Source organism: Lepidochelys kempii, chromosome 7, assembly GCF_965140285.1.
Source record: "Lepidochelys kempii isolate rLepKem1 chromosome 7, rLepKem1.hap1, whole genome shotgun sequence".
Lineage (NCBI taxonomy): Eukaryota > Metazoa > Chordata > Testudines > Cheloniidae > Lepidochelys > Lepidochelys kempii.
Genome location: NC_136386.1, coordinates 20,259,471 through 20,272,469, shown reverse-complemented (window position 1 = coordinate 20,272,469; position 12,999 = coordinate 20,259,471). Strand labels below are relative to the sequence as shown.

The 12,999-nt window shown below is 46.8% G+C and overlaps 1 protein-coding gene across 2 annotated transcripts in view; it reads right to left on the bottom strand.

Annotated features, from left to right (window-relative positions):
- The window catches only part of GRIP2 (glutamate receptor interacting protein 2), a 482,998-nt gene that overhangs the window by 305,629 nt on the left and 164,370 nt on the right, over positions 1-12,999 (bottom strand). The gene's annotated exons all lie outside the window — the stretch shown is intronic.

Genomic DNA, 12,999 nt, shown 5'->3' with positions numbered 1-12,999 from the left:
GGGGCCCTAGAAGCATATGCAGTGACAGTGGTCGGGGTGAATGTGCTGCTGGGGGGGGCAGGAAAAGGGGGCTTCTCCTCCAGAGCTCGCTGCTGCTGGCAGGGAAAGGGCTGGGGGGAGTCCTCCTCTCTGACCCCTGTCCTGGAGCAGCCTGCCTGCACCCCAAACTCATCCCCAGCCCTGCCCCAGCCAGAGCTTTCACCCCCCCACACCCTCAACCCTAGCCCTGAGCCCCTCCAACACCTTATCCCCAGTCCCAGCCAGAGCCCTCATCCCTCCGCACCCTAACCCTCTGCCCGAACCCTGAGCCCCTCCAGCAACCCAAACACCTTATCCCCAGTCCCAGCCAGAGCCCTTATTCCCCTGCACTCCAACCCTCTGCCCCAGCCCTGAGCCTAACACCCCAAACCCCCAGCCCCAGACAGAGCCCTCACCGCCTACACCCCTACTCTCGCCCTGAGCCCCTCCCATACCCCAAATCCCTCATCTGCAGCCACAGCCCACACCCCTGCACCCCCTCCCATCCCCAAACTCCCTCCCAGAGCCTGCACCCCAATCCCCTACCCCAGCCTAGAGCCTGCATCCCAGACCTCCTCTCCCACCCAAACTCCCTCCCAGAGCCTTGGGCAGGTGGGGGGCGGAGTTTGGGCAGGGGCAGATTCTGGGCACCACCAAAAATTATACAAACCTGATGCCCCACACAGGCCTGACTAACCAGGCTGGACTGAGCACCAAAGACCAAGGCAGACCCTCAGAGTGAATCCAGAAAAATGATAAAAACAGCCATCAGGTTGCCAGAAGCAGCACATGCCTCTGAAGAGAGAATGCTAAAGGGCTGGGTTATAACTCAGGTTGGGAGTTTTCAGGGCAGAGCTCCAGTTACACACAAGCATTTTTCTTTGTTTTCTTCTTATTGCAACCCAACACGCCCTGGGCCTCCAGCTTGAAATCTTAAGGACTGTTCTGTCACTGCTGAAGCAGCTTATATCCCTTATCCCAGAAGCTAGCACGCACTCCCAGAATCCCCACTTCTCAACTCCTTGCCCAACCTCTGCCCTTCAGCTCTGGGTTTGAGCTGGCACCAAAACAAACTGCAAGAACAGCTGGTTCTCATGGGATCTGCAGCCCAGTTAGAAGCAGATATGGGAAACCTTGGAGTAGGCGCATGTTACAGACCCAAGAGCAGCTCTGGACAGTTGGAGATGGGCAGTGGTTAAAGCAGATTGAAACAGGAGGGAGAAGCCAAGCCAACCAAGAATGATGAGGAAAGCAGGGGAGCTCCCTTCTACTTTTAGCAAAGATGGGAAAGCTGTGCCCCACCCCTCCCTGGCTCCCGCTCCCATTAACCCCTGGAGAACGCTTAGCACCCAAACTTTTAGACACTTTTCTGAACTGAACCTGAACTCCAAACCTTTTGAAGTTCACTCCCACTAGTGTCAACAAAGCAAGGGATTTCACTGAAGGCAAAGTCTGTCTGACAGTGTCTTATACCAGACACAAAAACACTAACTAAACGCATACGTCTGGGAAAATGCCTCCCCTCAAAACTGAGACTTGCATTTGGATTTAAGATGACACTCCCAAACCAGAAACTTAGGTGTCACTGTGACTTACTCAGTAGCACCCTCTCCTGAGGTGCAGTTGTGGGTTCAAATCCCCCAGTCTCACATAAAGCCCATGCAGTGCTGACCCTGTTGTCCAGAACTAAAGGCATGGTGTAAACACCCTACTTCCTACCTTTGCTGAAATCAATCCGAAGACAGTAGCTGCCTTCAAATCTTGCATATTCAGGGGTTGCTCTAGGTTTGGCAGAGGGAAGCCAATATGCTCTGAGGTCCCTTAATGCTGCAGAAACTCTGAAGGTGCAAGATTTCACTACAGAAGCTGACCAAAGCTCTAGAGAGAAAATGTGCCAGAACTAAGACAACTCTTCCCTTCCTACACTGGGGTTGACAATAGGCAGGCAGAAAAGCAAGAAGGATCTGTGTGGGAGAACAGAGAAAGGCCTTCAAAGTTTCAGACCTTCCGACCTTTTGAAGTCTTGTCTAAACTGAACCACCTTTCCTTTTGTTGTTCACCACCCATACCCTGATGAGCTCACCTGCCTCGCAGCAGAAACACTACCAGCTAAAATAGCATCCACGACGTCACTCTTCACAAATGGAGACAGCTCTGTTAACACACTTGTTTAGAAAAGCAATGAAAATCTGTGTTGGTTGTCATTACCATTCCATTTACCCCATGTGCAGAATGTTAGGCTGGATGGTTTACTCAGCAGCATATGATTATGTGATTGCTCAGATGCAAGGTGGGTGGAGGAAACAAGAGCTCGGGAGAAGAGAAAGGAGGTAGAATAACTTGTATTTTCCCTAATATCTTTTGGACAGAAACTCACGGAAGTTTAACTCACATTCCTTCAAGCAATCGTAACCCATAAACTTAATGCAATATACAGTACAAAGGAAGATCTTTGGGGAAAGATTCAAAGGAGAAAGCGACTCTGTGCCTGGTGAGAGAAGCATTCCAGACAGTTTACTGTCAGAAGCATTGCTGCTCCACAGTCTATCTATTTACAGACACCTGAGGGACACATCCTCATCTGGTATAAATCAGTGTAATTCTACTGACTTCAGGGATGAGACATCAATTTACACTGGCTGAATGAGCCACAGAATTAGGGCATGGATAGTAAAACCCTTTCTATGTCACCTCTGCTGCAACCAGAGCTTGAGGAAGCAAGCAGGTCACGACTGAAGAGTTTGAAAGGCTGCCCCCAGGCAGAGCTCTTGCTGCTTCAGGTGCTCTCCCATGCACCCCAGTGCCTAGAAGACTGAAGCTCACTTTCACTCGGATACACTCTCACAGAAAATTGAATAGTTTGGGGTTCACATTCGAGAGGCTTTCTGGAATGAAGTATCTACTACCCAAGATCCATAAACCTGGAAATCCTAGGCGCCCCATCATCTCAGGCATTGGCACCCTGACAGCAGGATTGTCTGGCTATGTAGACTCCCTTCTCAGGCCCTACGCTACCGGCACTCCCAGCTACCTTTGAGACACCACTGATTTTCTGAGGAAACTACAGTCCATCGGTGATCTTCCTGATAACACCATCCTGGCCACTATGGATGTAGAAGCCCTCTACACCAACATTCCACATAAAGATGGACTACAAGCCGTCAAGAACACTATCCCCGATAATGTCACGGCTAACCTGGTGGCTGAACTTTGTGACTTTGTCCTTACCCATAACTATTTTACATTTGGGGACAATGTATCCCTTCAGATCAGCGGCACTGCTATGGGTACCCGCATGGCCACAGTATGCCAACATTTTTATGGCTGATTTAGAACAACGCTTCCTCAGCTCTCGTCCCCTAACGCCCCTACTCTACTTGCGCTATATTGATGACATCTTCATCATCTGGACCCATGGAAAAGAAGCCCTTGAGGAATTCCACCATGATTTCAACAATTTCCATTCCACCATCAACCTCAGCCTGGTCCAGTCCACACAAGAGATCCACTTTCTGGACATTACAGTGCTAATAAACGATGGTCACATAACCACCACCCTATACCGGAAACCTACTGACCGCTATTCCTATCTACATGCCTCCAGCTTTCACCCTGACCACACCACACGATCCATCGTCTACAGCCAAGCTCTGCGATACAACCACATTTGCTCCAACCCCTCAGACAGAGACAGACCCCTACATGATCTCTATCAAGCATTCTTACAACTACAATACCCACCTGTGGAAGTGAACAAACAGATTGATAGAGCCAGAAGAGTTCCCAGAAGTCACCAACTACAGGACAGGCCTAACAAAGAAAATAACAGAACGCCACTAGCCATCACCTTCAGCCCCCAACTAAAACCCCTCCAACACATTATTAAGGATCTACAACCTATCCTGAAGGATGACCCAACACTCTCAGAGATCTTGGGAGACAGGCCAGTCCTTGCCTACAGACAGCCCCCCAACCTGAAGCAAATACTCACCAGCAACCACATACCACACAACAGAACCACTAACCCAGGAACCTATCCTTGCAACAAAGCCCGTTGCCAACTGTGCCCACATATCTATTCAGGGGACACCATCACAGGGCCTAATAACATCAGCCACACTATCAGAGTCTCGTTCACCTGCACATCCACCAATGTGATATATGCCATCATGTGCCAGCAATGCCCCTCTGCCATGTACATTGGTCAAACTGGACAGTCTCTATGTAAAAGAGTAAATGGACACAAATCAAATGTCAAGAATTATAACATTCATAAACCAGTCGGAGAACACTTCAATCTCTCTGGTCACGCGATTACAGACATGAAAGTTGCTATTTTACAAGAAAAAAACTTCAAATCCAGACTCCAGCGAGAAACTGCTGAATTGGAATTCATTTGCAAATTGGATACAATTAACTTAGGCTTGAATAGAGACTGAGAGTGGCTTAGTCATTATGCAAGGTAGCCTATTTCCCCTTGTTTTTTCCTACCCCCCTCCCCCCCAGACATTCTTGTTAAACCCTGGATTTGTGCTGGAAATGGCCCACCTTGATTATCATACACATTGTAAGGAGAGTGATCACTTTAGATAAGCTATTACCAGCAGGAGAGTGGGGTGGGAGGAGGTATTTTTTCATGCTTTGTGTGTATATAATAAGATCTTCTACACTTTCCACAGTATGCATCCAATGAAGTGAGCTGTAGCTTATGAAAGCTTATGCTCAAATAAATTGGTTAGTCTCTAAGGTGCCACAAGTACTCCTTTTCTTTTTGCGAATACAGACTAACACGGCTGTTACTCTGAAACCTGTCAATGTATTAGAGATCCACACAGTACCTTTCACTGCAGGGTCCCGGAACACTCTACAAATGGTGGGCTTTAATCCCTGTGTAGTGACACCTCTCACAGAGAAGGCGGAAAACTCCAGGAGCTTAAAGTTTAATTCCTGGCCATTGTTTCAGTGAGGAATGAAAGGAGTTGGATCCCAAAGGGAAGGAGGGGGAAGAATGGCTCTTTGAAACTGGAGGATCTTGGGAGTTCTACAAAGGCCCTCTGTTTCCAAACAGCAGCACTGCTGGCCTTCTCCCACTGTCAGCATGGCTGTGCAGTGGTTGCTGGCTCATCTCCCTTACTCTTCCCTTGTTGATGGCTGGTTGGCTCCATGGGTGTTCATGACACCTTGACCCCCATCAGCTTTCACGTCGGAAATCCGTGGGCTGGAGTAAGGAGAGTACTTGTTCCCTAGTGCCATTCCTCTGACCAGAGTGCCTTGGTTTTCCACCTTATACAGATGGCATACAGGACCACTGGCTAATGGAGAAGCTAATGATGATCATGCAGGTATAATGGTGCAAAATGCAGTCTCACCTCCCAGCTGTCTGAGGACACAGAAAGACTATCAATCCTACTTTTATTGAGATCTGTTAGGGATTTTCCTTCAGTTCAAATCGTAGAGCTGCTCTTTATGATCTCTGGGTCCCTAATTTAAGTCCCAGTGAGGAAAAAAACCTTATAATCCACACACCTTTTTATCTGCAAAACACAGATTTGGGTCCAATTTACTTTTTCTTTTTTAATTAAAAATACTTTCTAGGAACAGGTGAACTGGGCTGGGTAAAAGCAAACCCCCAAAACCAACCTGAAATTCACCCCAAACCCACATGGTTCTGAGATTCGGGTAATTTATCTCACTGATTTTTCCTGTCTGCATAACCTTGGTACTTCCTGGATCAGGACAAAGCTGAAATGTCAGAAAGCTGCAAGGGATGCTGTTGTTGCAGATCTACCCACTGGGTCAGAAGCTTGAAGTAGCCCCCACACCGCTCTAGGTTATGCTGAGAATGGACGGCAGAAGACTGGCCTCAGGCTTAGGCGGCCATTAATATCTCTATCCCAGGGAGGTGGGTTTAGCCCCACCTGTGACTATTTAGACCCATCACCTGTGAGGCAGCTAAGGCCAGGAATCAGGAGACAGCCTGTGGGTCACCTCGTCCTTAGATAAAAGGCCAACATGCAGCTCAACTAAGAGAGAGATCTGCAGGCTGCAGGCAAGAGATAAAGACCTGGAAAGAGGGCAGGCAGCACAGCCAAGCTAGTCTATTTAATTTCTGTTGGGTTGGTTCGCTTTTGAAAACTAAAAGCATCCCAGAGGGAAGGAACTGAAATTCTGCCGGGGGCTTTATGTTACCCTGGCCAGTTACTTGGCCCAGTGGCCTAGACTTCCTTGCGGGTTCCTTGCAGAGCTACGCCCAGTGCTGGGTACAGTTGAGGATTGAACCCAGAGCCTTTTACTTCCGGGTTGCTGGTTTAAAGCTCACTTTGTTTGCTAGCAACTGAAAGCTGTTACCATCTGATGGCTATTCCGTGGCCAATGGTATTAGTCTTAGTGCATTTCCCGTCACACAATCCACTGCCACATTTTGCCCCTGTGTTGGTAACCTCTGCAGAGATCAGTGACAGAATAGGGCAATGGGAACCAGGCCACATGGAGGGAGCTACGGTATACTGGCTGGAGGCCAGCATCGGGGAATTGAGACCAACCTCAGCCATGCTCTATCTGATCTGCAGATAAACGCAAGACTCCGGTCTCCAGGTCTCTCAACTTAGCCCCTTTCACAAACTCTTTGTTAAAAAAAAAAAGAAGAAGAAGAAGAGAGGGGAAGGGTTACAGTATCTGTGACTATTTCTATTGTCTGAAATTAACAACCTTGTTATGTCATTTAAATAGGTACCCAGCTAAAAGAATAGAAACTCTAGAAATTTGAGAGAGAGGGTGAGTGGGAGGGAATGGGGTTTATGGATTATAATATCAGCTCAGAAAGTTTCCAGTCTCAAACCTTCTCTGAATTGTGCTGACGATATCACTTATGCACAAGTCTTCTCCTTTAACAGGCTGCGAACTCTGGTTAAGGGACTTAGGGCATGGCTACACTTGCAGACGTAGAGCACTTTGAGTTAAACCAGCCTTCAGAGAGCGCAGTAGGAAAAGCGCTGCAGTCTGTCCACACTGACAGCTTCAAGCGCACTGGCGTGGCCACATTTGCAGCACTTGCAGCGGCATTGGGAGCAGTGCATTATGGGCAGCTATCCCAGCATGCAAGTGACTGCAACGTGCTTTTCAAATGCGGGTGGGATGGAGTGTGACAGGGAGTGTGTAGTGTGTATGTGGGGGAAGAAAGAGTGGGTTTTGAGGCGATTGAGAGCATGTCAGCATGCTGTCTTGTAAATTCAGACAGCAGCAGACCCCCTTCCCCCCCCATTGCTCTCTCACTCACTCAAAGCAAGCAGCATTCCTCAGTAATGGTTCCTTTTTCCCGGAGCAGATAAGCAGCCAGCTGTCAGAAACAGAGCTTATCTGCATTCCTACAGCTAGTTCAAAACAATGACAAGAGTGGCCACTTTATTTAAGGGGATTATGGGATGATTCTGGAGGTCAATCAGAGAGCAGTAATGCAAAACCTCATTCACACTGATGCCGCAGCGCTCCAGCCAGGGCGCAGCAAGCGTTATGCTTCTCGTTGAGGTGGAGTACCAGGAGCATTCCAGCTGCAGAGTCCAGGCTCTCTAAGTGCCTTGCCAGTGTGGACGGGAGTTAGGATGCCTGGGGCTGCTTTAAAGCGCTCTAACTTGCAAGTGTAGCCAAGCCCAAGACCTTTAATCTGGGTGCTTTCGGACTGTATAAAATACTCCCCTCTGTTCTCCCAAGTAAAACTGCAGAGCTGTTGAAAGGGCCTTACTAAAGCAGTGCAGTGATTCACAGAAATGGGGGTAAAATATATAATCCGTGTACAGATTAAGAATTTGCATACTGATAACAAAAGTACCTGAAGCTCTTGGTGCTGCTGCTTAGAACTTCAAGTCTTTCTTAACTGAAGTGCCTTTAGGGTGATTGTTGTAGCATAGAGACGTAATCAGGCCCATCGTAATTATCGTATGAGTTATTTGTACTAAAACAGAATGGCAGGCTGGGATCCTCAGAGATAATTTACCTCCAGACTCTAGTTCAGAAGGAGACGATCTTAATCATTCTCTGCTTTTACTGTAAGTGTATTAAAACGGTTTGGAAAACAGTGCTTAGTTCTGTGTTTCTATGGTTGGGATTTATTTTGTTGTTTTTTCCCCCCTAGACACTAAACACCTCATTAAAATCCAGTCTTGTAAGGTACAGTTTTAATTAGTCCATTGCTGGATCAAAGTGATAAGTGGCCACCCAGCATTTCGTACTCAGAGTTCTTTGGCATTGCACAGTATGGAGTCTCTATGTCCCTGAAGCTGAAAGCTGGCTGGAATATGTGACCCTACCTCCCTAGCTAACAGGAAATTCACTAGAGAAGCATTCTTACGCTGTATCTTTATAAACAGGATGTAGGCCACAAACTCAGGACAGAATAAAACAATCTTTCACTTAATCCTTAGTTAGTATGGACATAATGTGTCTTGAGGTGCTAGGGTCCTTCATCCCCATAAGTGTTCTGCTTTTTCTGCTGCCATTGTTCCATCAAACACACCCAATTTCTTACTCTATCATTTCCTTCTGTCCATTCACTGGTTGGAGAGGAAGAAATGACATCCAAAGGTCTGATCCTCCTTCCCTCCTAGAATTTTAAAGAGATGGTGGCTTATTTCTACAGAACCAAATTGTTCATCCATATGATCATCCATAGCATATTGCAGTGGTAGTGGTGGAAATGTGTGGGTGGGGACTTTCATACCCTTATTATTTCTTCATCTTCATCAGATAACCAGATATTATGATATTCCAAACTAGGTTCTAAATTAAATCAGCCATTACTGAGGACATTTCCAAGTTCCAAATGCAGGCCAAAAAGTGATCATGACATTTCCTACACCTTCAGATATCACTGATGGGGCTTTCTTTTTCATTGTCAAAAACCAACAGCTAGGGAAAGGCAGCCCTCCAAAATGTTGGTCGACCGGTTCAAGTCTCATCCAAACCCCTCAACTCAGCAAGATCTGGCTAGAACTAACCTTGTAAGACAGTGGTTCTCAAACTTTTGTGCTGGTGACCCCTTTCACATAGCTAGCTTCTGAGTGTGACCCCCCCCCTATAAATTAAAAACACTTTTTAATATATTTAACACCATTATAAATGCTGGAGGCAAAGCGGGGTTTGGGGGTGTAGGCTGACAGCTCACGACCCCCTGCTGTAATAACCTTGTGACCCCCTAAGTTTGAGAACCCCTGTTGTAAAAGGCTCAGTCCTACAAAATGCTGAGTAACTCCTGGAGGTGCTAAGTGGAGTTGATGATACTGAGCATCTCCACTTCTTGTTCAGCACCTTGTAGGATTGGGCCCCCAAAACAGGTTTTCACACAAGCTTGGTCTCTCAGATGATCTGTCCCAGGAGGATAATCTCTCAGATGGGAATATCACAAGTTTCCAGCTGGTGGAGCTTGGAACTTCTTAACAGTCCTTATCAAAGCATTTCAGCATGTCTGATGGAACCAGGAGACGGGGAAATAGCATAAAAATGAAAAGTAAATAGCTACATGTTTAAGAAAAAAAGTTAACTAAACATTATCACAGTGCAAAGGATTTGGTTAGGTTTTGTCTCTATTTGAATGACGGTTCTGGTTGATTTGTTATTGTTCCCAACCCGATCCACTCATTTTAACCACTGGAGTGACACTGGATGGCACAGATCAAAGTCCAAATAAATATACTCCAATGCAGTTAATGTCTCCTTCTATTCTCGCTCCCCTCCACCTGGAAAGCCTCTGTCATTATTATACTGCAGATCCAGCAGTAAACTACACTGAAAACTAACCAGCCTCTCAACTCAGCCTGCAGGCTGCTGTCTGTGTCCTTCTCTGAACTCAGCGTACTTTTCACCTTGTTAATTCCGGTGACAATAAGACATGTAACATTAAGCTGACTTTGCAAACTGACATGGGAATGCATCTGAATAAGTCATACCTAAAACGAACAGATAGGCAAAGGATTTCAAGAACATATACAAGCTAACTGATCAGTTACTCTCAGACACTCACATTCCATAATTTAAACTAACTTCATTCACCATTGCATTCCAATGCTGTGTAGCATCAGTTCTGCACATGCCATAGAGGACCAGGCTCCTGCTTATCTCAGAGGAAATCTGTTCATCTGTGGTGAAAGCAAGAGGGGAATCAGTCCCCAGCTAGTCTGCAGTTTGCTGTATGTCATTCCTACGGATAGGAAGTAGTTATGACTTCCCTATGGCACCGAGAAAATACACGCTATGTCATAATAAGAGTGGATAGTTTAATGTTACAAATAATCCGGTTTTGAGCAACATCAACAAAAATCAATATTTTTACCGCTCACAGCCCCCAGTAAAATGTATCATTCCTGCTACTACCAGCATAATTTCTATTGTTTCTGCCTCATTTATCATGAGCAACAATTACCAAAAAAATCAACGCTGACAGATCTGGTTAGCAGAATGAAACGAGTCTGGGTGCGCAGAAGCCAGGTTAGGCCTGTAGGGCAGAGAGTTCTTCCAATTCATTTGTTACCACTAAAGCAAGCAAATGTACATGACGTGCTGTAAAGGGAATATGGGTGTGCAAGAGGCTCCAAAGAATCCGTTGTTTTGTAACTAGTGGCCATTTTCACCAAAAAAGTGGGGACATGAGGGACATAAACTCGCCTGGGAGTGCTCTGTGCTTCACTTCAGCTTGGACTCACCTCTACAACCTTCCAGTTGGGTTTTATCTCATCTGTCAGTGGAAAAAAGGGTCAGACCTACAAAAGTTACATAAGAGGGACTTAATTTTCAGAGGTGCTAAGCACCCACAGCTCCCAGGAAAATCATCTGGAGCTGTGGCTGTTCAGCACCCCTAGAAATCAGGGCTGTAAATACTATGATCTCCTAGTTCCTTTACATCAGGCCCAATCAGGAGTGGCGGTACTGACCTAAAAGCGGTGGTGTGGGGGGGGGGGTGCACAGGTGCCTGAACCATGGCCCCGCCTCCTGTGTCGCCCCTTCTCCTGGAGCCCCCACCCTCATACCACCCATGCCCCCCAAGGCCCTGCCCCCACATTGCCCGTGTCCCCTGAGGCCCCACCCCCACACCACCTCTTCCCCCGAGGCCCTGCCCCCACACCACTTATTCTCCCCCGAGGCCCCGCTCCCACGCTGCCTCTTCCCCCCGAACAACGCTCCCCCCCACCCACCCGCTTGCCCTTATGTCCAGTAAAAAGTGATGGGACCATGGCTCCCTGGACGCCCCTGTTCCAGCGCCCCTGGGCCCAATTACTCTCTGAATTATTTGATGGCACTGTTGGCCCTAAATAATTAACACTCAGATGTGCATTTAGTCTAGCTCTGTGCCGCGTGGTCATACAAACTGGGCTCTGATACAGCTACACATGCAGGAAGCGTGTATCACACTTTTATACAAGATGACAATGATAGAGGGACTAGCGCTAGAGGACTTTTGCACATATTTTCTTCCTGCCACAACCCAACTGCCTTTCCTCTGCAGACATGCTGCTGTTCTGTAATGGCAAGGAATACTTTAATCAGGAGATTCAGTCCAGGTTGCATACTGTGGAAGCAGAGGTGCTGGAAGTAGGGGTGCTGCACCCCCTGGCTTGAAGTAGTTTCCATTATATCCAGGGTTTACAGTTTGGTTCAATGGCTCTCAGCACCCCCACTATACAAACTGTTCCAACAACCCTGGGCAGAAGCCATCAGAGGCCCTAGGAAAACTAGGGTTGGTGGGGACTGTGGAAATGTAAGTCTCCTTACCCCTAGAAGGAGGAGGTAAAGAGGCAGCAGCCCCCCACAAAAGTGGGAAGATCTGCTGGGAACAGAGCATAGCCAGGGGTATGCTGATTTTGTATGTCCTCCACCAGCAAAGCTTCTATAGACACAGACTAAGCTGCTTTCCCTACAGTCCCTGAGGATGAAGGCAGTACTATCCCCTGCTCTTCCTCACGTTGATTCTGCCCTGTGCTGCAGGGTACCAGATTACCGCTTGCTACACCAACCAGAGTGAACCAGTCCCTGTTATATCAAGAGTAGACAATGAACATGGTTAGACATTTACATAGCACTTCTCATCTCAACAGATCCCTGTGCACTTTTGGAAACATACAGATGGGAAGCAGTTCACCAACTACGGACATGCAGCCACTACAGGGTGTAACATGACAGCAGTTTAATGGCACAAGGGAACCCCGCACAATTTACGACAGGAAGTAAAGAACACTGTTTAACTAGTGTTAACATTTGCTCCATTCGTGTTTACCACATTAGTGTTTGCTACATTAAAAAAAAATCGAATTGCAGAATTCATAGCTTGCATTTCTGAGAGGTGAAATCAGGGCATCTGTATGCACACTTATTACACACACACACACACACACACAATCAGGTGTATGCAGATGCACACACACTCCCTCCACACACGATGTGCAATAAATTTGATCAGATATATGTCAAATGTATGCAGTTGCTGCCTCTGAAAAAGGCTAGTGTCTTGTATGGAATGTGAGAGACCTCCCTTGCTCTCTCTCTCTGCAAGGAGCAATGCATTGAAATCTCTGCTGCTCAAATACTCGCTCATTCTCTTCCGCAGGGATTCCCTATTGTCTGGGTTCAGCCATCAGCAATAGCCCAACAGCTTATCAATGTAGTAAAATGTGAGACATATCTAAGGAAGAAAAGGGTCAAGCCCTTGACATTGAACCTATAGGATATCTAATGGGAGAAGAGTGAAGATGTGGTATAACACCACTGAAATCTAGCTCTATGCAAGGGCAGAGTGAAGGAATGATAAGTAACCTGCTCAAAATCAGGATCTATCCTTCTTAAATTAGGAGGAGGGGTTGGTTGGCAGCCATGCCTGCCCCGCCTCATTCCTCAGTTACAGCTAGACATAGGTGGAAACTGGATTGTTCATTTTGCAGGTAATTCTGCACATTAGAATTTTTTTCTTCTGGAACAAGAAAAGAAAAAATTCAAACTTTC